This window comes from Rhynchophorus ferrugineus, unplaced genomic scaffold (genome assembly GCF_030347505.1).
Source record: "Rhynchophorus ferrugineus isolate W39M unplaced genomic scaffold, kcgeb_rfMv2 rfM4, whole genome shotgun sequence".
NCBI classification, from domain to species: Eukaryota; Metazoa; Arthropoda; class Insecta; order Coleoptera; family Curculionidae; genus Rhynchophorus; species Rhynchophorus ferrugineus.
Window position 1 is genome coordinate 30,103,527 of NW_027472583.1, and position 25,305 is coordinate 30,128,831.

Genomic DNA, 25,305 nt, shown 5'->3' on the forward strand with positions numbered 1-25,305 from the left:
TAACTTAATGTATTCTATTGATATTTAGTTATGGCTGCATTTCAAGATATATTCAGTAATGTTATACTGTAAATTAATTATTAAGTATTAAAATTAAGGCTTTGTCATTGCTGAAGTAAAAAAATCTTTATGGATTACATATTATTTATGATCAAGAAATATACCATATTCTAACCTACAGAAAATTAAAAATATATTAACTAGTGATTTTATAATATCAATTTATAGTATTTACATTTCATTCAATTATGTTTGTTTATAGATACCTAAAACTTGAAAAAAGGGGATGGAAATAAATTTTCAGTTCTTAAATTACAAGTTACTATAATAATAATTCTGATTATTGAACGAATCAATTTATATTGAGAACTAATTAAATTAATTAGGGTAATCAACTGTTAATAACATATATAAATTGGAAAATTATAGTATACAAATTAATTAATTCTCGTGTCCTGTCGATATCAAAACTTTCCCAAGCAATACTTTATTCATTTTAATGTTGTCGCGTTGAATCCACCTGTTAAATAAACCGAACATAACCTATAATTACTCGTACATAATTTAACAGTTCAGTTTCAAGTTTCAATTCCACTTGAGTAAGAAAATCAAAGAATTAGTAGTATTAACGTAATAAATTCCCAAGGAACTAAAGGATATGGTGCGACGCGAAACTGAATCCAATCGATACTACTTCGATGGCGGAATATCCTTAACCAGTCTGGAAAAACAACAGCTTGAGTTATGCAGTGATCTTCGTGAATGTACTTTAACTCCTCTCTGTTCCTCGTCGCAATATTGATCTGACTGGATGTTTCTTGCTCACTTGACGCTTGAACAGGGGCGCATTTTATCACTTTGCGCGTTTTCCATAAAGATATTCGGTTTTTATCTCAGTTTTTTGTTGTACAACTGTTTATATTAATTGTTGTAATCTACAGTCTTATTAACTTCTTACTATAACGTATATTTTAGGTATTCCTATATAATGTTAATTTAAATTGTTGATTGTTATTGTGTTATTGGTAAGTGGACCACAAAGTCTACGATTCTCTACTAAATAAAACCATTATATCAAAACATAGTATTATGCTTTTCCTTTTTGACAGTTTAATTATGTACATTACTTAATTTCTTTTAATAACATGTTTATGTTCTCTATGGCTATACAGCAAATAATATATATATATATATATATATATATATATATATATATATATATGTATATATATATATATACATATATAATCTTAAGTAGTAAAGATATATCTGTAAAAATGAAGCCATACACTTACTTATATCTATAGTAATTTTTGGTCCTTCATTTTTGTAATTTTCAATCATTTTCATTTCCACAAGTTTCTAAGAATTTGCAAGTGAAGGTCTTTCAGTAACCCGTGTCAGAATCTCCACAAAGTTACATTATCTATTTTAAATGGCAACGAATTAGAGCATTAATTGATAAAACTGTGTTAAATAAAATGGATCGACAACATAAACGGAAAATTCGTATTGCAAAAAATGACACGAATTTCACAAGAACAAGAACAAGTTATCAAGAGGAATATTCTCTTTAGAAGGCGGTTAAAAAATTAAAATGACCAAAACACCAAAACTCGCCAATCTGTAAAGGAAATAGTGTGGGAGAGTGGGCAAAAAATAGCGAGAAGACCAAATTATTTGCTTAGTACTTACCAAATACGTTCCAACCTCACCCTGCTTCACTTTCAGGTATCACTTATCCAATCTAAATCAAAATGAAGATAGATGTAATATACTACAAAGTAAATCGCCAAAAACAATAAGAAAATTGTTAATATCAAAAAAAGTCGAGGGTATGATTCAATAAATGGCCAAGAACTTAAACAACTGTTAACAAAGGGCATAATTAAACTATCGCACCTATTTAATGATACACTGAGAATATCTACGCACTAAAATATATAATTATAATAATAACGAGAATAATTATAATCCCTCAACGTTGTAAACCATTCAACGATAAAATATATCGGCTGATATCACTGGTGCCAATCATATCTAAATTATTCTTAAAATGTCTCAAACTAACTGTCGACTTTGGATTTGGATTTGGAAACAAACATTCAACAGTGGATGAGGTATATCTTTAGGTACATCAAAAGAACTTGTTCATCCGTATTTCTAGATGTGGCCCAAGCTTTACACAAATAGGGCATGAGTGCCTCCAATAGATATTAGAAACCATATTTCCTAGGTACGTGAGCTGGATTTTCGAATCCTATATTTCCAATCTTCATTTCAGAATAACATACGGTGACGAATAGTTAGATTTCCAACCGATCTATGTAGATGTTTCATAATATAGTGTTCTTGTACCAACACTGTATTTACTTTATACTAGTGGTATCCCTAAATGTGAAAGATATTACAATAAGCGTATTGGCTAATGATACTGCACTACTCGCTACAAGTAAGTATTTTGAAATGATAGTAAATAGAGTACAAACAGCTGTCAATAACATTATTGTTTGGGCTAAGAAATGACGAACAAAATTGAGTGTATACTTGCACACAAATTTGTACATGTAAAAATAATATACTACTTGCCAGTTATAATTGGCTCTAGAGTAATTCCATATGGGAACACATTACACTTGCGCATGACACTGAGCGCCAAGCTCAGAAAGAGCATGTTAAATAGAAACGAGCAAATGTTTGTATGTGGCTCAAAAATTGTGTTGGTTGCTCGGACGATAACCCAAATTAACACTTCAAAGTAAACTGTAAGCAAATAGTAAGCAATATAATACAAGAAAATATCGATGCAGGTGTGGGCCTACTGTATGCAATTATGGGATTGCCCTAAGAAATCTAATAACTTTACGCGTTTTCTATAAATATACTTGGTTTTTATATCATATTTTTATTATAGAACTGTTCATATTAATTTTTATAATCTACTGTCTTATCAACTTCATATTATAACGTATGTCTTAGGTATTCCTAGATATGCTAATGTTAATTTAAATTGTTGATTGTTATTTGTAAATGGGGGACAAAGTCCACGATTTTCCATTAAATAAAACCATTATGTCAAAACATAGTATTATGCTTTTCTTTTTTAACATTTTAAATATGTACATTATTTATTTTCTTTTAATAACATGTTTATAAGTTCTCTATGGCTATATAGCAAAAAACTCATTCTAAAGTTGTGTTTTTTGCTCGGACGACAACCCCAATTAACACTTCAAAGTAAGCTGTAATAATTGAATACAAGTAAATCTCGATGCAAGTGTGGACCTACTACAATTTTGGGGTTGTTTTAAGAAATCAAATATTAACATGATTCGAACTTACCAAAACAAAGATCTCTGCAGCATTGTTAGGCAAAAATCTAAGGGTCCAACGGTCAGCGAAGAAAAAAAAACTATAAAAATTGCGTGACCACAAAACCATAATCTAAAGAACTACTACAACTGCTGGACAAGAGTGGACTGACCCGACGGTTAAAGAGACAAAAACCCTTTCATTTAATATAGTTATTTGTGAAAACTGTGTTGTATTTTAACAGTACTTGAAGAGCACCAGTACATCCTTCAAATGTTATTCAAGTTTAGATCTGGAATATAAAAACAATATGAAGGACAATTACTAAATAATTATACTTAATAACTAGTTGTAATATGTATGCCATGTACTTTTAATTAAAAAATATTTTGTAAATTTTCAGAATTCCATCAAATGCTGATTAAGGCTTTATTTCTCCTCATATTTGAATTATGCATTACTGAAAGTAAATCTGTGCATGTGCAGTTCACCTACAATCATACTGTACAAGCACCAATAACATTAAATAATACTATCATTCCATATAGCAATAATGCTAAATATCTCGGAATGAATGTTGATGCAAAACTTCGCTGGAAGGAACATATAAAGAAGAAAAGAAAAGAACTTGAATTGAAATATAGGAAAATGTACTGGTTAATTGGAAAAATATCATAACTATCAGTACATAATAAATTTGCTGTTATATAAGCAAACACTGAAACCTATATAGACATACGAAGTTCAATTATGGGGATGTTCTGCCAAGAGTAACATAAACAAAATACAATTTTTTCAGAACAAAGTCCTGAGAGCTATTGTGGGCGCATCCAAATACTATAAGACTGATTACTTACATCGAGACCTTCAGATACCCACAGTCAGTCAAGAAATCAAGAGAATTGCAAGGGGGCACGAGGAAAGACTCCATTTACATGAGAATATTGAAGTATTGCAGTTTTTGGATACCACCAGAACGGACTCAAAAGAATCAAACCATCTGATCTTGTGTATTGTTATGTAGCGAGGTGCATATAATAAAAAATACGGCAGTGACATGTATAAAAATTATTTCACCAAAGACTGAGATAGGACCGATGGGTCCTCCCATATAGCTAGATTTAAGTTATCATAAGGACAAATTGTAGGTTAGTCGGAAAGGACTAGTAACAATGATATAATTAAATTTAAAAAATATTTGAATTAAGTGCATGATGCATAGAAGTCCATCATCAACTCAAATGTGAATACTTACAGGTTAACAACAACGATTCATTTTCTTGAGAAATTTCTTATAATACTCAGCATTTTGCTGTGATACATTTTTAAACAGTTTTTCTATAAATTTCTGTAAATGGTATGTGAATGTAATTTTTTAGATTCCTGATTAGTTTTGTTCTTTTCTAATTAAACTAGATTAAACTATACTTACTAATTTACTAATTAAATCTATGCTAATAATAAGCTTAATTGATATCAGTATCTTTATTGATAAAACATTTTGTCGTTCATTACAAAAACCTTTGAAATAATTTTACGTATAACGAAAAAAACAAACACACTTTCGAGGAACCACGTGACCTGAACAGCGTCTGTCGTCTACCTCGGAATAGAACATCAATTATTTTATTTGTTTATCGTCGAGCTATTGTTTACAAAATGTAACGACGACCGTAACATCCATTTTCAATGTCACTCTGACTCGTTAGATACATAAACAACAATTATGAAAAAACATAATGATAATATTAAATCGAGATATAACTATCTGTTACCTAATGGTTTTATCACCTGAGTTTGGTTAGAATATCCCAATACGCGCGATTTAACTCATAGGAGATTTTAAAATGTATTATAACGTTACAAAAATGCTAATATTCCCATTGTAAAATCCTAGATTGGTTAAAATAATTATAACAGGCTAAGTAGAATAATCTGTTTGTGATCTGTCAATCTCCCTTCTCTCTGTAGTATTTAAAGTTTTTGAATTATTTGCTACTAAATATTATGTTTTGGATTTAACTTCAAATATTTCAATCCTTAGAATATCATAATTTTTTTTGTTTCTGAAGATGCACGGATCTTTAAAAAGTTTTTATAATTAGTTCATAGAGTCACTTTAGGCGATTGGAGTAGTTTCTGGTGCTTTCATTTCGGAAGCTTTGTACTTCACTGACGTTAGTTCTGTTTATATAAAATGTTCATTAATATAAAAATGATGAAGGTCTGCAAAAAAGATACGTATGGTATGATAAAGTTGAAAATTTATTTCTACATATTAAATATTACTATTCTACATTTTCACATTTCATTTTATACATTTCTCCATATAAGTATTTCTGCAGAATGTAATATAATTATGATATATTAAAGCACAATAAAGCACTTGCTCACGCTTGCAGATATGAGCCTTTTGACTTATTATTATTTTATATTATTTATTTTATTTGCAATTTCTGCTACTTGCACAATTATCTCTTACCTCACATTTTTGATCTTATATTTTTGTTAAGCTGACGTGCATATTATTAAGAGATTTGCTGTTTATGTTAGATACATGACTAAGTTTTTTAAAATAAATATTCTAACAAATACTGGGAAAACTGATGTACAGCAATTATCAATACTTATGAATGACAATACATAAATTGCTTTCTTGAATTTATAAAAATTGTGTTTTAACGGATTCCTTTTGTAAACTAGCCCATTAATAATATAAATATTAAAATTAGATATTGTTATAAAATATAATTAATGACCACAAAACATGCAATTAATATTAACATATATTACTGAATGAACAGGTTTTTACACAATAGCTAATCTGTAATGATAAACAGGGGAAACCAAATTACTTGATCACCATGCAACATAGTAGATCTTGTTGTACACAAAGCTAAAAATGTTCAGTTGGAATATCATAAAATATCTTCTCTGGTAGAATTAGCAGACCTCAACACAATTCAACCGTTCTAGAGAATTTTAAAGCAGTTTGGAGTAGATTTCCATCTCCATCATCACTGAAATAATAGAGGGATGTTTTAGTAAAAGAATGTGACAATATTTCGTTGTAAAATATTCATATACGCTAATATATTCCACGAAGTATTACAGTTGTTTTAAAAGCAAGTGGTATCTTAATACCTATAAATAAAGATTGTGTATGTCCGATGTTCATATTATTTCGTTCACCCCCGTATACACATATGAAGAGCTAGCAAGAGTAATATACTAATTAATTAAAATTCTAGACAAAAGTACTGAGGGACATTATGAGCTTACTCTATTAGCAAGAAGTTGTAGCTGTAAAATGTTGAAAAAGCCTAATTTATGTAAATAAAAATTATGGAAAATACATATTTTAGACATATACAATGTATGTATGTAATACAATGAAAGGTTTGGTTTGGTTTAAGATTAGCATATCGTTGAAAAAAAAATGAAAATCGGCACATGGGTGAATGTTGAGTGTAGCTTTCGCTTGACGTTCACTGTTTCCAATAACCGCAATAACAATTATTGCTGTTAAGATAAAATCCGTAAAAGAACCAAAGTAGACCACCCCGAAGAATCCGTCTAATAGTGTTTTCATTAAGATATACAGAAAATAAAAAAGATCAATTGTAACTCTGCTATCGTCGATAAATTGGTAATTATAAAAACAATTTGTGACGAGCTTGGCTAATATTTAAGCAGAATTATGGGAGACCTACCGCATTCAAACTCGATTCATTTTGATTCACGACAATTAGCTTATTTTTTGCGATGATAACGGACTAGTTTAGATCTATTTTGGACGTTTAATTCATCTCCTATGAGGTTTTTAGTATGAACTTGTGTACATATATTCTAAGTATCCAAAACATTTTATTTGTTAAATAGAACCATTAAATATTGAAAATTATTGTTCAACGCCGTTGTCACATGTTTGCAATATTATTCAAAACATTAATGATAATTATCAAAGGTTATAAACAAACAAAGGTTATTTTGGCGCTTAAATAAATTTCAACCTGTTGTAAAAAATTTATGATACTTTTGATGAAAAATGCCAAAGCCATAAAATAGTCAGAATCAGGAACTAATTGTGTCTTTAATCGGTTATTTCGCACAGAAACGATATAATGCGGAGACCCTCTTACCAGTAAAGTCAGTCAAAGGGGCAAGTATTTATACTATTAAATATTAGGTGATGCAGTTTTATTGGAAATATTTTTAGCATGTTGCAGCTGCACTTAATACTAATGTAAGCATTGAGAGCAAAGAGCGCTACAAAACAAAGCAGCTGACAAATCAAGATCACATATAAAAACAGTAAGCAGTTTTTGTCAATATGAGTATTATTTATCCCAATTATTTTTGGAAAAACTGTTAATCTGGGAGCTAAACGTATAAAACTTGGGGATATGCAATTCTTTTAAGCATTTGAGTCATCCCTTCTGTTGGGAAATACAGGATTTAAGTAGTGTTAATTATTTTTTTAATATTTAAGACATTATTTTAAGAAAAATACATTTCTAAAAACATATAACAACATTAAGTATTTAATCATTTATAATATTATTATTTATAATAATTTTATTATTATTATTTAATTAAGTATTAATCTTGGAGAAACGCTAATAAAGAGTGTCAAAATAAGAAAAGTTCATGGAAAAAGGAAAAAGTTTAGAAAAAGAATAGTATAGATAACAAAGGAATTGAAAAGTCCGCGGCCTGACACATAGATGGCGATACTAGAATTAAATCCATATATTTTTTAGTTAACCCTAACCCTCAAAAGATGCGTATATAAAAAAAAAATTCACATGTTGATAAAATATTGCATTATGGAGGGAAAATATACAGTTGAAGCAAAATCTTGGCTCGATACCGAGTTTCCGTACACTGCCCTAGAATAATCAAACATCAAGGATTGGTATGCTAAGTGGTTAAATCGGCACCGAAGTCCGTGAACGCAGTGGACGTCTAAAAGAGGTTACCGACGAAAACATCAAAAAAATCCACAAAATGATTGTGAATGACCGTAAATTGAAAGTGAATGAAATAGCAGATACTCTAAAGACTATTCACGAATATTTGCGTATGAGAATGCTCTGTGCAAAGTGCAAAAGCCGCGCGAGCTCACTTTTGACCAAAAAGAACGACGAGTTGATGATTCGGAGCAGTGCTTGAAGATTATCAAGCGTAAAAAACCCGAGTTTTTGCATCGACATGTGACAATGGATGAAACATGGCTCCATCATATCACCCCGAAGTCCAATCGACAGTCATCCGACTGGACTGCATTCGATGAATCCGCTATAAAGCGAGGGAAAACGCAACAACGTCCGCTGGCAAGATTATGGCGTCTGTTTTTGGATGCGCAAATAATTTTCATTGGTTATCTTGAAAACGGAAGGACCATCAACAGCGATTATTATATAGCGTTATTGAACCGTTTGAGGGACGAAATCGTCGGAAAACCGCTGCATTTGAAGAAAAAGAAAGTGCTGCTTCACCAAGACGATGCACCGTGTCACAAATCAATGAAAACGATGGCAAAAACCCATGAATTGGGCTTCGAATTGCTTCCTTATCCACCGTATTCTCCATATCTGGCGACTATTTCCTGTCCTCAGATCCCAAAAGAATGCTCGCTGAGAATAAATTTTCGTCGAATGAATAGGTGGTTGCCGAAACTGAGCCTTGAATCAGAGGACAAATCGTACTACAAAAATGGCATCGAAAAGTTAGAGGGTGGCTATAATCAGTATATCACCCTTGAGGGAATTATGTTGAATAAGAAAAAACTAATTTTACTAAAAACATGTTTTTTACTCTGCTAGACCTTTTCAATTGACCTGTTATATGCCAAAATTCGGAAAAAAGGCTCGACTTGGAGAATGAAAATCTCTCAGCAGGAGAAAATACCTATAAAAGGGTATGTTAAAGAGAACTATTTTCCTAATTTCCTGTTCTTATACTGACAGATCTCGATCTATTCCTGAACTTAAAAAAAGTTGTGGCAATCGCTTCACGTACAATAAAGAGATTCAGAAGGCTTTGGATGGATTTTTTCTCAGCTTTCCAGATTCTCACCTATGTTGGAGAAATTCTTGATCAATTGTGTTGAAGTCAAGATAGATGATATGGGAAACAAAATTATTTTTAAACTAAGGATTGCAATCTTTCAGGCTGAAAAATTTTCACCTTATCCTTGTATTAAAGTACTGGTTGAAATGAAGGGCCAGAAGAGGGGGGAGACCTGTGGTTGACTACTTTCTCAATATCCTAGACTCTCATTTCCGGAAAGGAATACTTGTTGCTATTAAAAATACTCTGGAACAAATATGTTGAAGTAAACAGAGATTATACAGACGCGTACATTAATATTTCCAATAAAAATCAGAATATTTCATTATTATCTCAGGAAATTTTCATTTTGATCTTGTAGCTAAAATCTTTGAAATCTACATGAAAAAAGCAATAAAAGTTGGATTGCTTAAATATATGCCAACGTGAGAAGTCAAAGGGGATATTTGAAAAAAAAATTCTATTCTATATACATAATAGAATATTGGAAGCCCCAGTTCCAAATAAAAAATAAATTCATATTTCAACCCTTCATTAAAAATTCCTATACATTTAGGGATATCTGGGTCAACTAAAATTACTTTCCTAAAATGTCTTTGTTATTTTAATTGTAATATTATATAAATATTAAAAGTTTCTCCATGCATAAACTGTACCGCATGTAAAGTTCGTATATTATTAATTTTCTGTCGCAACTAAAACGTATTTCTCGTTCTGTCAAATCCATTTACGTTTTTTTTTACACGAGCGACTGGTTCTGTGTGACCATCGCTGAACGTTTATTTACCATTTTCGAGACGATTTTTTCGAAAAAAAGAATGTCGCGCCACAACGCGACGGCATCGTCGTCGGCCATGACAGTTCGCAGAAATCTTTATTACCGACCTTTCGTACCGAATAATAAATAAGAACAGTACGAAACCATTCGTATTGGATAAGGACGCTGTGTCGGATTAATTGCCGTCAGTTCTCGTTGGTCCAAGGCTGCTAGAGTCGGTATGGATTTTTCTAATAATAAATCGGCAAGTAATAAACAAAAATCATGTCAGTTTCCAATTAAAATTCGTTGTATGTGCTAGTACTTTGAATTTTAGTCAACTTATTTAAACATTTTCGTAATGAGTAGATAAGTCTAGTAAATATAACCCAATCAAATGTATTCCTTCCTTACTATTTCTGTTAAAGTACACAAAGACTTCTGATTGTTTCAGAAAAGGAAGATAAGATCAGAATTTAAAACAATTCCATCTTATTTTTATTCTATCCTATGTTTACAGATTCATGGTTGATTGGGTTGACTTACTCAAAACTCAGTTTTGATAAACAAAAGATGAAAGAAAGCTGAACAAAACCATCTATGTATATCACAATTGAATTTCCATTAAATTTGAGTCGAACCATATGAAAAAATTGGGACAATGCAAAATCCATTAAAATTAACAGTGAAACGTTAAAATGTACAGGTTTCCATTTTTCAATGTTTAGTTTATTTATCACTTTAGAGTTGGTACTTAATTTTATACAATGATTCTAAAATTGCTCGGCACCTTGATACCCACACACAGTGATATAACACAGTGTTTTAATAGGCCCTAAAATGAGAAAAAGCCGTACCTAGAGAAGGCCAGTACTTAAAACAATACACTCAAATTCGCATAATAGCCTTCGGTATTAAACCTACCGACTGGTAAGTAACCAAGGTTATCCCAAAGGACATCCGGTCTTATGCTTGGTTACTGGCTTTAACTGAGTTGATTTCCTTGTCGGATGTTACAGAATTGCCTTATGGACAATCACACTTATAAGCAGTTACAAACATAAATATGAAACCGTGCTTTAAGACAATTTCAATTATGACGACTATAGCGACGATAGGAAGACTATCCTGTTGCCTTGAGAACTGCACCAATCAAGCCGTTTATTTCAATATTAATTCACAATAATTATAAAATAGTATATAAGCTAAATCAAATACAAAAAATAGCAAAGTCGAAATTCGATAGTAGTTTGTTAGTTTTTTCGATATATCATATTCGGAAATGATTAAATATATTATTAAAAATTATTTATTGCGAAATACTTAATATTAAAAATTAAACAAAATTGATGTTTCATGATTTGTACTTAGATTAGACAATAAAAGGTTCTTTAAAAAATCACAAAAAATCAAGAAACTGGGTTTGAGAGAAGTATTTCGTTATAAGACGGCAAGATGAAAAGCTCCTGCCGTCACAATGAAAAGTTGTGATTTTTTAGCATTTTCTAAAACTAAAATAACAAATTGAAGCAAGATTTATATTCACTCAACTTCAAAATCGACTCTACACTTTACTGTATAATATAATATTCACTTTATAATCTATAATTTTACTATCGTCGGGAACTATCGACTGAAAGCAGTCGAAACAGCCGATAGTCTCAAAACAGTCGAAACAGTCGATAGTAAAATAACTGACGACTGAAAATGGTAATTACTATTTTCAGTCAAATGCATGGTTCGACTGTATTTTTCAATTAGTGATGTCAGACGAAGATGTACGAATCCTATTTTCTATAAATTGTGAGAAGAAAGGACGGAGATAATTGCTTGGAGCAGTTAATATTATATGTGCTTATTTTTTCCAACGGTAGTATAAGCGAGACGGAGATGAACTAACGTACTAACTCCTTCACGTACTAACTTTAAAAAACAAAAGGAAAAAAAATACTGAATAGTATTAACATGCAATTAATAATTGCATTTCAAACTAAATAGAATTACTTTTATATTTAGATGTTCTGTGGATCTGTAAAAAGGAATGTAATTTTTCTATGGAATATGGAATAATACCCCACAAGTGTTTTATCGTATTTTATTATGTTAATTGCTATTTTAAAAACAGATAAAAGTTATTTATTATTTATCATATACAATTTTAATCTTTTTACCCTATTACATTAATATTCTTGAAAAATATCGTTCCAAAATGGTTCTATATTAATATACAATATATCGTTATTTACAAGCGAAGTGTCAGAAAAATCATAAAACTATATATATTACATATAAATCTATGTAAGCATAAATAGGGTATATTTTTGTCAAGGTGGCGGCTAGGACGAGAGAGCCAGAACGTTAAAAATCATTCGAATGAAACTAGTAGAACCAAAAATAGTAACTAAAAGTACATGACTGAAACAGTCCATACTAAATAGTAACAAAATCAGTCGGACCGAAAATAGCGACTGAAACAGTCGATAGCAAAAAGTAGTTAATTACTAAACAGTCGATAGTCGATTTCAGTCGATACTTCCCAACACTAATTTTTACCCTCTTTAAAAATACTAACCGTAATTAAAATCTATTTAAACCATTTAAACAAACATTATACATCAGGATTTTGTTTAAGTATCGCGCTATAGCAGTTTAACAAAGAACTGACAAATCAAGGTGGCAATAAACAAGAGATTGTTGTATGACTCCGATAATTGTTTATTAGACGGCTTTCATTGACGTCGCATCTAGTACGTAAAGTGAAATTCCATAGTGAAAATGTCAATGTCTCTTGCAGTCGTAACCCTTCCCAGTAGATCTTTCGACGGCAACACGTATCTCTATTACAAAACCGAGAGAATTGGCGCAATTTTTTTAAGCAATTGCCCCAAATACACCGTTTTGCCTCACTAGAACATTGCCAATTCGAACAATTATACACGTCGTGTACCGACTGAATGTGGCGTTGCAACATTCGCTAATGTGGCGCAAGTATCGACTGTAATTCATAAAACCGGTCACAAATTGTTTGTTTAGAGATAATAATAAGTCACCAATTAATCAGCGATAATTGTTAATACCAGATATTATTTTATTAGTTAACTATACAATTATTTTTTAATCAATAACTAAATTATACTATTTTTCTAATATGTATTACATTGTTACTATTCATTGCCAAATAATCTACAATTTGCCTTTGCATTAACTTCAAGTTCAAGTTATTTATCTATGAGGACCAATCGACCAATGTAATAACACTACTGTTTTTCTACTAAATGCATCTCACTATACTACACTACACAATATTAAATGGTTTGATTTTGAGTCTGTGTCCTGTTCTGGTGTTATCTAAGAGTTGTATTACTTCGATATTGGCTGAGAATGGAGTATGTCCTCGGGTGTCCTTGCATTCCTTTAGATTTTCTGGTTGACAGTCGGTATCTGAAGATCTTATAACACATACAATACTTTTCAAGACTTTGTTCTGAAGGAAATGCCCATATAGGTTTCTATATTTGCTTATATAATAGCAATTTATTATGTACTGAAAATTGTGATTCTCTTCTAATTAACCAATACATTTTCCTATATTTAACGCCAAATATTTCCTTTTTTTATTTATATGTTTCTTCCAGCAAAGCTTTGCATCAAGGTTCATCACATACTTAGAGTTGTTGCTATATGGAGTGATATTATTATTAAATGTTATTGGTGGTTGAACCATCTGATTATACGTGAACTGCACATGCACAGATCTTCTTTCGTTATTTTTTTATTTTCTTTTTCTTTATTTTCCAAGTCAGGATCCAATTATTTATATTGCCATTTGCCTGTTGTAATTTTAATGTTGCTTCTTCGCTATCGCTGACACCAAGAATCGCAGTGTCATCAGCAAATGTTGCCACCGTGATATTTTGCATTTGTGGTATATTACATGTGTAGAGTAGATAAAGAATTAGTTCAAATACACTTCTTTGTGATACACCTGCTTTAGTTTATTTTATTATAGAGTCGATTTGAGAGTTTTGGTTTCTTTTTTCGAGACTAGTTGAATCGTTGAAGTTTCACATTCTAAATTCGGCAATTGATGCTTTAGCTTATTTTATTATTGCGTGCCCAATTTCCAAGTAGGTCTCTTACAGGTGAACAGTGTAAAGAGGGTCTTTCTAGGTATTTGGTGGCTTATCATCTGTTTTTAGTTCTGAATATTTCCCTTTACAACCTTTGGATTACTATATAATCCATTCAAAGTTTTGTACATACGTCATCTAAACTTGTGACGTCAACAGTTAGCAATGTTGCCGCATCAACTCTGAGTTTTAATCCAGTTTGGCTTTGCTATACAACAAAATTCTAGTTTAAATAAAATAATGAAACAAAAATTTTATCTAATATAATTTATTTTAATATTATAGTACATCTAAAAATTACAGTTAATTACACAGCCACAATGATTTATAGGTTAGAGTTATAACCTCTTATCACTATTACTTTCAAGAATTTTGCATACGTCTGACAACCAGACGACTTTGACAGGCTCATTCCTTTACGGGTTCGAACTATTCAGACAGTATTGTATTTCTTTTTAACTAGGATAAAATGAGAAGGAAAATATTGTCTGATTCTGAAACGAATTTTCCAATTGCGATAGGCAAATACATTAAACATGTTAACGACGTACTGACAAAAAAACTTTGAATATACTATATATGTACTTATTATAGTTATAAGTTATTGTACTAATAAGACCAAATTAGACGTTTTTGCTTATCATAGCATATGGATGTTCAAAACTTTGGCTAATATATTTTTTAACATTTTAGAACCTTTTTTGCCAACTAGGGTTTATTTGAGCTAGACTTACTGATTAACTCAGCGACTCCGTATTACGGTCGTCAACATTAAGCCTACCGATTGACGAGTGACCAAGTGAGAGACCATTCCAAAATATATAGAGTCTTGTAAAACTAGGTTGATTTTCATGCCCTTCTGTTTTGAACTCATGCTCTAACTTTTCTTCCAAGTCATAAATATTCAGCATATATGTTCTTATTTCTATCTTACACTTCTTTGCAAATAATCTTTGAAGATCTAATCCTTGCACTTGGTTTTGATATTTGGTTAAGATAGGTTAAGTTTGACCTCATGGTACAAATCTGAATGGAAGAGGAAATGTTATTTAAAGATTATACAGTACATTTTTAAAATTTTTTTTTCAAAATTGTAAAGCTTTATGCATTACTCATACTAGCTTACGACTGGTTACTTATAATTGCCAATAAACCCGACGAACTCAAGCAAAATAAAACTTATACAAGTTTTCGAGATGTTTCTGCCCATCATCAAAATTGATTTCTTAATAATAAAGATATGTTACTAAAGAAGCATTTCATAATTATCTAATTCGTTATTTCGATAATGATAATAAGCAACAATAACAAATCACGTCTGATGTTCCATAAAAGGCTCGTGGACGTCAAAGAAGAAAGAGATAATCGTAAAGTCTCACGTAATAAAGTTATAATAAACTATAATAAGATCGTATAAAAGATACAGTCACAAGTGGAGAAAGAAAAACAGATTTTACGAGCGCATGCTTATAGAAGGGCGGCTTTTAAAAACCGTCTGGCCCATATTACTAACTTCTTTTATGTCTTTCTCTAATGCTAGAGATCGTGCCTTTCTTGTAGTATTTTTGTGAATTTCGTCATTATTTCGATATTTTTCAAGCTTGACTCAAAATATTTCGTGCTTTATTTTAAATATATCTTTTTATAAAATGCAAAACTTTTATATAACAAATTTTAAATTAGTATTTAGTTAGCCTATTTTAAACCACATTTTCTTTTTTTAACTAGTTTTTCTTAATTATTGAATTAAAATACCCAAATTTATCTCAATGAAACATAATTTGCTAGGAATTTTATGCATTATTTTATCGCAAGAAAAACAACATGTAAATAAATAATGGTTTAGTACTCTTGACGATTTTAACAAAATAGAACAAAGAGCATAGGAAAATACCGAATTATTGAAGATGTAAAATGGCATATTACATTAATGTCTTTTACAACATTTATAGAGCATCGAAATTGTTTACAAACAAGCACGGCAAGAACACAACAAAAGTTTTCCTAAAACGAAATATTACCCAATCATGATTTTAATATATTTTAAGCTGTTTAAGCTATCTGAAACCTCCGTATGCTTTATTTCTACAGATTTCTTTTTTTTTTGTTTTTAATTATTAAAAAGTCTTAGTCAAATAAAACAATCAGTTATAGCTTAATCTAATGATGAACTCTGATGGTGAATATTCCAGAAGATCATTTTCGTTGTATTTTGCCTTTGAAACCGATCGAAAATTATATGGTGTTTATGGCGATGACGCTTATGTTTGGTTTACTCATTTTCCAATAGTAGAAAAAGTTAGAGTTAGAGTGTTTGAAAATATCCAGATAAAATGGCATATTTCATATCGTCTCATCTCTCCCTCTGAATAACTGTATTGATCTAGTTTCCATGTTTAAACCGTTTTTTAAACAAATGATCACGTACGATAATAAAATGCGAAAGGGATAGTGGACAAAACCCGGAGAAACTCCACAAGTGGTTGAAGGTGATTTTGGAAGAGTTTTTGGTTTTTTTGTTTTTGGTGTTCATCACAAAGTGCTCAAATCTGACACAACAACGCTAAACCGCATATGACTATATAGTCACCCAACAAAATTAAGAGTTTGGACAGGAAGTTTTGATACATCCGTTCTATAGCCCGGACTTTGCGTCGTCCGATTATCATTAGTAATCTCTTCTTAAACTATCTTAATGATATAAATCCGGCTTTAAAAACTATGTGGATAGTTAGGTTCAGTTTACTCAAAAGTTTTGCAGCAAGTTGCAGCAGTTATGTATATATATATATATATATATATATATATATATATATATATAATATGAAAACGAGAGGACCAGTTAAACACCCTTCCGGGGTACCCCCAGCCCTTCCACAAATGCTAGCTTTCTAGAGGTCCCCCCTTACTATAGCTATCGAAACAGTATATCTCAAGAGAATACTGAGATCTGTTATCACTTTTCCCGCGACAGTTTTATGTGGTCTGGCCACCATCCTATTAAATGCTCGTTGGTAAATGTTTCACCCACTATTTCTGTTCGCTTGTTTTAACCTACAATAACTCGGCAAGTAAACTGAGAAATATATACACGTCACACCACACGGTATGAGCGTTGACCAACATTAAACAATATATACTATACTGTACGGTGTTTATGTTATTTTATCAATCTCCTTTGGACAATTACCTGAATTAACACTCCACAATAAATTATTATTATTATATAAACAAATTTTGAAGGCAGCCTAAACCTACGATGCAACTATCCCGTTGCACAAATAAATCTCACTGATATGTTAGAAATGAAGACATCCATAAAGATCTAAAGTTGCTAACGGTCAGCAAGAAAACTCAAGGATATGCGAAAAAAAACCAAGAGAGATTGATTGAACAGAAAAAAGTCGAAATTCCACAACGACAACTCAAATACTAAGTTTTGATTTGAAATCTTGGAGATTGAATTGAAAAGCAATTTGTGAAAAAAAATGTGTTAAATTGTTATAGTTGATAACTTTTATACACTTAACTAAGTGCCCCAAGGACATTCCTGTAATAAATACGCATTTACAAATAAATGGTTGCTGATTGAAAATCCGTTCTGATAAGTAAAAAAAGAAAAGAAAAATGCATTCTTCAATGTATGAAAGTGGGTCTGGAGTTACACAATATGGTAAACATCGGCCGGGAATGGAGTATAATTCAATTTTGTGGAGATAAGCAAACTCGATTATCCTTCCATAACCAATAGTAGATTGTCGAAGATCGATGAGCTTATATTTTTCTACAAGGTCTGTTCGATACAATACCTACTATATATAATTTTCATAATTACAATTTTCTTTCTATATTGACTTCATTATTTTATTTTTGGTTTTTTTATATGATATTTTTCATTAGATATTCTTAGTAGAATCTTAATTTATAAATTTATTTATTATTGGTTTTATTTTGTACTTGGATCAATTCACAAGCAAGAAGAGTGGGAGAATATATATTTCTCTAATGAAAATTAAATCAAACTAATTTAAGCTAGTCTTTAGTAATACATACACTTTATACAAGTCTGTGTCGTTTGGTTTGCTTTAATCCTTTGATTTCCAGCGCATTGCCCAGTTGTTCTAACCCACTTTCATTATTTACGATAAAATATTGTATATATTCGTAGCTCATTTGATGTCGGTATCATCGTGCGTTGGTGTAATCGGTTTGACGAATTCGTAAACCCCTATTTTGCACACCCATAAGCACAAATATTGATTGGTAAATCAATTTATTTGATCTTGCCTCAAATTGGTAGCTTCACGCTAACTAATGGATTTGTGCAATTGTGAATGTGATCTGTATAAATTCTTGTTTAACGTAATGTTTTCATCTTAATATACAGTCGAGATTCCGTGATATTTCGCTGATTCTAAATGATCTGAGAGTATGGCATACCTCAAGTGGTATAATTAGGTTTCTGTGTAGTCACCGCAAAGTAAAATTTATATGGACAAACTTCCAATTTTTAGTACTTTAGTATATAATTCATATGTCATCGGCAAATGTTCTAACAACTATTTCTTTTAAAGAAATTGTTTTTAATGCTGTGTTGAAGAAATAAATGTTACAGAGCTTGTGATTTCTTTTCTAGAAACAAGCTACGCCTTACATTGCATCAAAAGTTTAAAGCTGTAAGAAGAGCTCAGCTAGAAGTTACTTAAGCAACCGTCAAACTCATTTAAAAAAATTCAAAAACTCTTAAGATATGTACCGCATTATTGACTGATTACATTCTAAATCAATGCATGAAGACAATATGCCTTTTAATTTCATTATTGCTCGGTAACAAAAAAAGAACTTTTATGGAAATTTGTCATGGATAATCAAAAGTATTTATTGAATGATCGGACAGCTCTCAAATTTAAACACGTATCTTTAGGGGGTTATAGCTAACTAAAAAACATATGGAGTTAATTCTAGTAGGACCATGTATGTGTCACGCCGGGGACTTTTCAATTGACCTGTACTCAAATATGTATGTGGTTCTCAGAATGAAGCTTCACCTGATTAAATGTAATGTATCGTAATCTCTCACTTTCAATATTCGCATACATATATGTGTGTGTTATTATGTTGATTGGCACGGATGATCAATCGGTATGGACAGAACAATAAAAATATAAATAAGATAAAAAGATATTACTTGTACAAAAAAAATTATATGTTGTATCTATTTAATGTTTATATGATATCCATATTGTCCTTTCCCAAATATCATTGGATATTGCAAACCTTGGTAAGAACGCTGAATGTCTGCACCGTATTATCTCTGCAATGTATACGTGTATCTCTCCGTTGAAAGGAATCGCCAACCATAACAACTGCAACTAAATTCGCAGTTTGTTCATTATATTTCAATAAACGTAGGGAATACTGTATTTAGTTTTGTAATGTATTGGAAACCGTGTTATGCAACTGGACCAATTGATTATGATTTTCCAAAAACGTCCTCGATGTTGTTGTATAACATTGGTAATGTGTTAATTTTTCCTCCTCATTACTTATAAAATAGATATTCAAAAATGTCAGATTGATAATTTTATTGTTATCAATAACATATAATATATCAATATTTAATTTTTTCTACATATAGCTATGGCTATTATTACCTCGGTTACCATGAAAATACCACTCTGATAGATATATTCTAGTTTAGATGAAAAATATCAATATAAAAAACCGTTAAACCAACTAACATAACTGTTAAGCTCGAAAATTTTAATATCTCTCAATATTTTACAACAATTTTCCATTTCGTTTTATTGAGTTATTTGAAAATTAAATCAGTTATTTGGTGAGGATGTCTACCGACATAAACTAAACAACTTGAATGGTCACAAGTCACAAGGTACAAGAAATTTGAAAGATACACTGCTGCAGTTCGAGTGGGAAGTTCTGTCGCACTCAGCGTACTAACTAAAGATAATGTCCTTCTGATTAACAATTAGTTCAGTTTTTTGTAGTACCTAATGGGTGCCCGATTCCTCAAGCAGAATCAGCTAAATACCTCGGCATCCATCTTGACGATAGACCAAATTGGAAACATCATACTAGACAAAAAGCAAAACACATTAGAACCCAAATAAAACAACTATACTGATTAGTCCGAAGAAACTCTCAACTTGGTTGAAAATAAGAGAGATTAATTTAACAGATAATCATAAAGCCAATTTGAACCTATGGGGTGCAAATATGGGGCTGCACTAAAAATTCAAATCAATTAGTCATCCAACCCTGTCAAAACAAAATTCTTCGATTAATTACCAATGCACGTAACCAACGAAGAACAGCACGATGACCTAGAAATCAAATGGATTTGCGAAGTTATCCAAGATTTCGCCTTAAAACACGAAAGAAGATTACTGAATCATACTAACGTGGAAGCAATATAACCACTGGACAATGCACAGGATATCAAAAGATTGAAGCGAACCAAACCATACGAACTTAAATAAAGTATATCCTTTAGTGTAAACTATAGCTTAAGTAATTATAATTTTAAAATTGAGGAATACATATTGATGTATTTATCTCGCACTTGTCTCGCTTGTGAATTAATCCAGGTACAAATAGTGATAAATTAACTTGTAATTAATATTGTACTAAGCATAACTAGTAAAGATGTTATAAAAAAATGTTTTTGTAACATGGCTTTTCTGGCACTCGATATTAAAATGCTAAAAAATGTCAAAATGAATCGATGATTTGATGACTGCCAAACCAACATCGATCTTTCAACATGATATCGCCATGTTGCCAGTAAAATCAGAAAAATTTGTAAAAAATTATGAAAAATATAATGTGCAATTTTTCTCAATAAATGCCTTTTTAAAGTGAAAATATGCAAGCATCTATTTTATCTATATGAATAGACAAGTTTTGTTTACTTAATTTTGAAAGCCTGAGAAAGTTTAAGTACATTTGAAACGTTCTAAATAAATCAGGACAAAAACTCAATAAAAATACTTAAGAGTTTAGAAAGCTACAAGGATAAATTACTAAAAAATATATAAGCAAATCTTGGACGAAAAAAAGAGTAAATATACAAGGAAAGATCAGAATAAAGGATATTGAATAACATAACTGGAACAGTGTTAATAACGAAACGACACAGTTGAAATGAAATCTCTCACAAGGAGAATGTTAATACCGTTGCTATAAACTCATAACGCTCGGACCCCGTAGGTGTTACCTGGTCTTGATTTATAGATAGCGCCCAGGTATAAATCTACAGGTAGCCATCAGATATATGATTTGTAATCTCACGATGATAGAGAAATATTTACGAGGGCCGAGTCGGATTTCTTCCAACCACATGCTACGAAACGCTGCATCGGCGATATTAGTACGATTGGAGATCCTTCGTTTGCTTCTCGACACCTACCGCTTGGATGACGCCCGTCCATAATTCACCAATGGAATTTCTGTTCTGGATGCTTCGTTTTTATCGTAGTTTATAATATTGAATGTAATAAATAAAGCACTTTTATTGATTTATCAAAGTTTTAAAACGTTCTTCAATAAGCTGTATACCAGATGTGTCGGTAATTACTTTGTGTAACAGTTTGCTCTAGCCTCAAAACTTAATAAGTTTTGCCAAAATAATAGCATTATAGATTTATAATTTTTGGAAAAGTTAAAGTATTGTGCCTGAAAAACTGCATTAACAATAGGCACTTCTCTTCTGGTTTCATCAAAATAAAAAGAAACCACTGAAACTCATCGTTTGCTAGTAAAGACTTATGGCGAGCATGCTCCAACCAAAAGAACATGTGAAACATGGTTTTGACAATTCAAATGTTATGATTTCATAGTTAAAGATAAAGAACGACTTGGTAAGGCGAAAATATTTCAAGATGTAATATTGCATAAAGATATTAGATAAAGACCCTATACAAATTCAAAAATCAACAAAAGTGATGAAAATTGGAATGGGATCTCCAAAACTAGCTGCATCCGCTTACCACCTTTTCGCATCGACAAGGCTGGCGCTTGAAGGCAGTGCTTCGCCGGTTTCAAAAGGTAAAAATGATTTAGCTCAAAAGAGAAATTGTTTTTTGAAATGGCACTCATAAAATATCTGAGAGACGGGAGAAATGTATAATCAAATGGCCAATACTTTAAATAAATACATCTTAACTGTCGATTACAAATAAAGTGTTTTCTTTAGCGAAAGAGATCAACGAAAAAATAATTACCGACCGTAGGTAATTCTGGATTTTGATGTTCTTTCCAACAATCAATTTCACGTCAAAACATTTGTGTTAAATGTTTATGAATACGTTATTTCATTTGATTCAAAAGTAAATATCTTGTAAATGTATATTATCTGTTGGCATATATTTTGATAATATTGAGATCTATTGATAAAAATACGAAGTATCAACCTAACCTAACTCTTAAATTCGATCATTTTGAAATTTCTTTGCATCAGATAATAATTTTCTAATCCGTTTTTTAATTCGACGAAATTTGCTACTGCAACCTATCAAACACTATTATAAACTTGCGATGATAACTGATTCGCCATGTTCCAATTGTGAGACTCAGGTACTTAGAAGTATATCAGATATTTCGGAGTATTTAGAAGTGGTGACTTTTATATCAATGACAAAAAAAGATTGAGGAAAATAGTGTATTGTAAGATTTATTTAACGAAAATCCAACTCAAACTCTCAAAAGAAATTTTTAGACAGCATAGCAGTTGATGATTTATTTCTAAAAGCAACAAATTTGTTGGTTGTACTAACAATGTTAACAGCACAAATTGAATATTATGTAGTAATAAAAAAAGTCCGGCAATATTGGAAAACAAAAGTAGTTTAACGTTATCCTTTTGCATGAAAATGCTAATGACATGTTGGAAAGGTTGTGAAATAGTGGTAAGTTCACAAGGTTTCGGAATGTTGAACAAGTGTGGAAAGATATAAATGTTTGGATTGGTTCCAAATCACCATCGTTTTTCCGACAGGTTATCGTCATGTTCGCTCACAATCACAATTCACAATTTCTGGGAAAAGTTGTATAATATGAAATGAAATATTCTGATTAATTTATATTCTATCATTTTTTCTCAATAAATGCCTTGTTAAAGTGAAAGAAATATCAGAATACATGCAGTCATCTGATACATTCATATGATACGATTATAAATCCGGTTGAAACACTATTGAATATCTTAAGAGTATGGGTGGTTATGGGCCTAATAGTATATAACATTAACTTTAAATCACATATTTAGGAGGCTAATTTTGATTACAACAACGAGGGACTACACAACAAGGAAATGTTAAATTCAGTAATTGTCATGTCATGTGGTTGCATGGTCATGTAGCAACGTTTAGAGGAAACTACATACATCAAAATTATCCAAAACATATCATGTGACAACCAGAATCAGTAACCACTTGAACAACCTGATTTATTAAAAAGTAAGGTAAGGTGAGTGTGTTCACCGAGTATTCCGGTGTTCCCCTTTAATTTCAATCCACTCTATTTATTTCATTTATGATTTCTTTTTCTTTCTTAATTTAGTTATCTAATTATCCATTTATCCTTATCATAATTCTTAAATTAGTGTTTTTATTATGTTATAAGATATAAATTGTAACTATTTTATAAACTAGAAACTGATAACAAAATGGATATCAGCAACTGATGTATAGTTATAGTTACTATAGTTATGGAAATTGGTTCATGACGGCTCTTGGTGACAGGGCATGTAGCGTAATTACGTTTGACTTCGTCTCTTAAGCATATGGGAAGTTCACCATAGTCAATTTAGGAGAATTTATTACGCAACAGATAAAGATTGTCACACACTACTTTCCTTTTTCATTCATCATCATAGCATGTTTATCATCGCTATCAATTATCGCTATTATTCGTTGCCTGTTATGATTGTCATGGTTATTAACCACTATTCACTAAATTTGTTGTTAACCATCATGTTATTAATCATACTGGTTATTCCATCATTTCTATAGATTCTATCGTTATCCTTGTATCAATATCATTTATTTACAGGTTCAATTATTTATCAGTAGTATGATCTGTCAGCACAATTAATTACTCATACAATTAGCTGCCAGTGTTCTTAACTGTCAGTACCATTATATTATGTTATTATCTGACACAGTAAGAAGTAAGATGCTTGATGGTGATGTCTATAATCGATACCTCTAATATCGAGCTTCATCGCTTAAGGTGTAAGTGATGTTAAGTTATTTCGAACATATTTATCTGTAAAGTTCAGTTCTTTAAGATACAAATCCAATATTAATGCCTGATAATGTCGGAAAGTTTACTTAATCCATTAATTTTTACATTAATTATTATGTTAAATTAATAATTAGTGTTTTTGTACTGTACTACAATGTTCATAATGTACATGAGTTTTGAAGTTCTTAATATATTTTATATATAAGTCTTATTAATATACTATAATAACTTCAGTATAGATCAACTTGTTCAAATTTTTATTGATTTAATTCTTAAAACTTCTTCTTGGCGCGACCTTTTCGTTGGTATTTTAATTATGCTATATACGTGGATTATAAAATAGGTCACCGGTTCCATCAAAGAAAAACGCTTCGCAACAATAAAAACCACCCATTTCCCGTACTTTCTTCACCGCCCCTCCCGCCGCTCTCGCTTCCCAGGAGGTTACAACTTTCGCAAACTCTGTTTCCCACCCCCTTTCGCCTTTAACGACCAACTTGCCGCCCCCCCGCCCTCGAAACTCAAACGATCCGGGGTTTCGGGGCGTCGAGGGCGGCTAGAGGTCGCCTCCGAGTCGTTTCCTTCGAGGCTCCGGCTCCTAATCTGCATGTAAATTGGCTAATGTTTGGTTACGGCAACCGTATATAACCATCTTCGCTGGATTTATCGACGGCTGCCACTTTATTTCGGTACATCGGGGGTTCCTCGCCCCGTCTCTCTTCCTCCGTCCTGCATCCTTGTTCCTCGTCCGACCGACCGACTTAT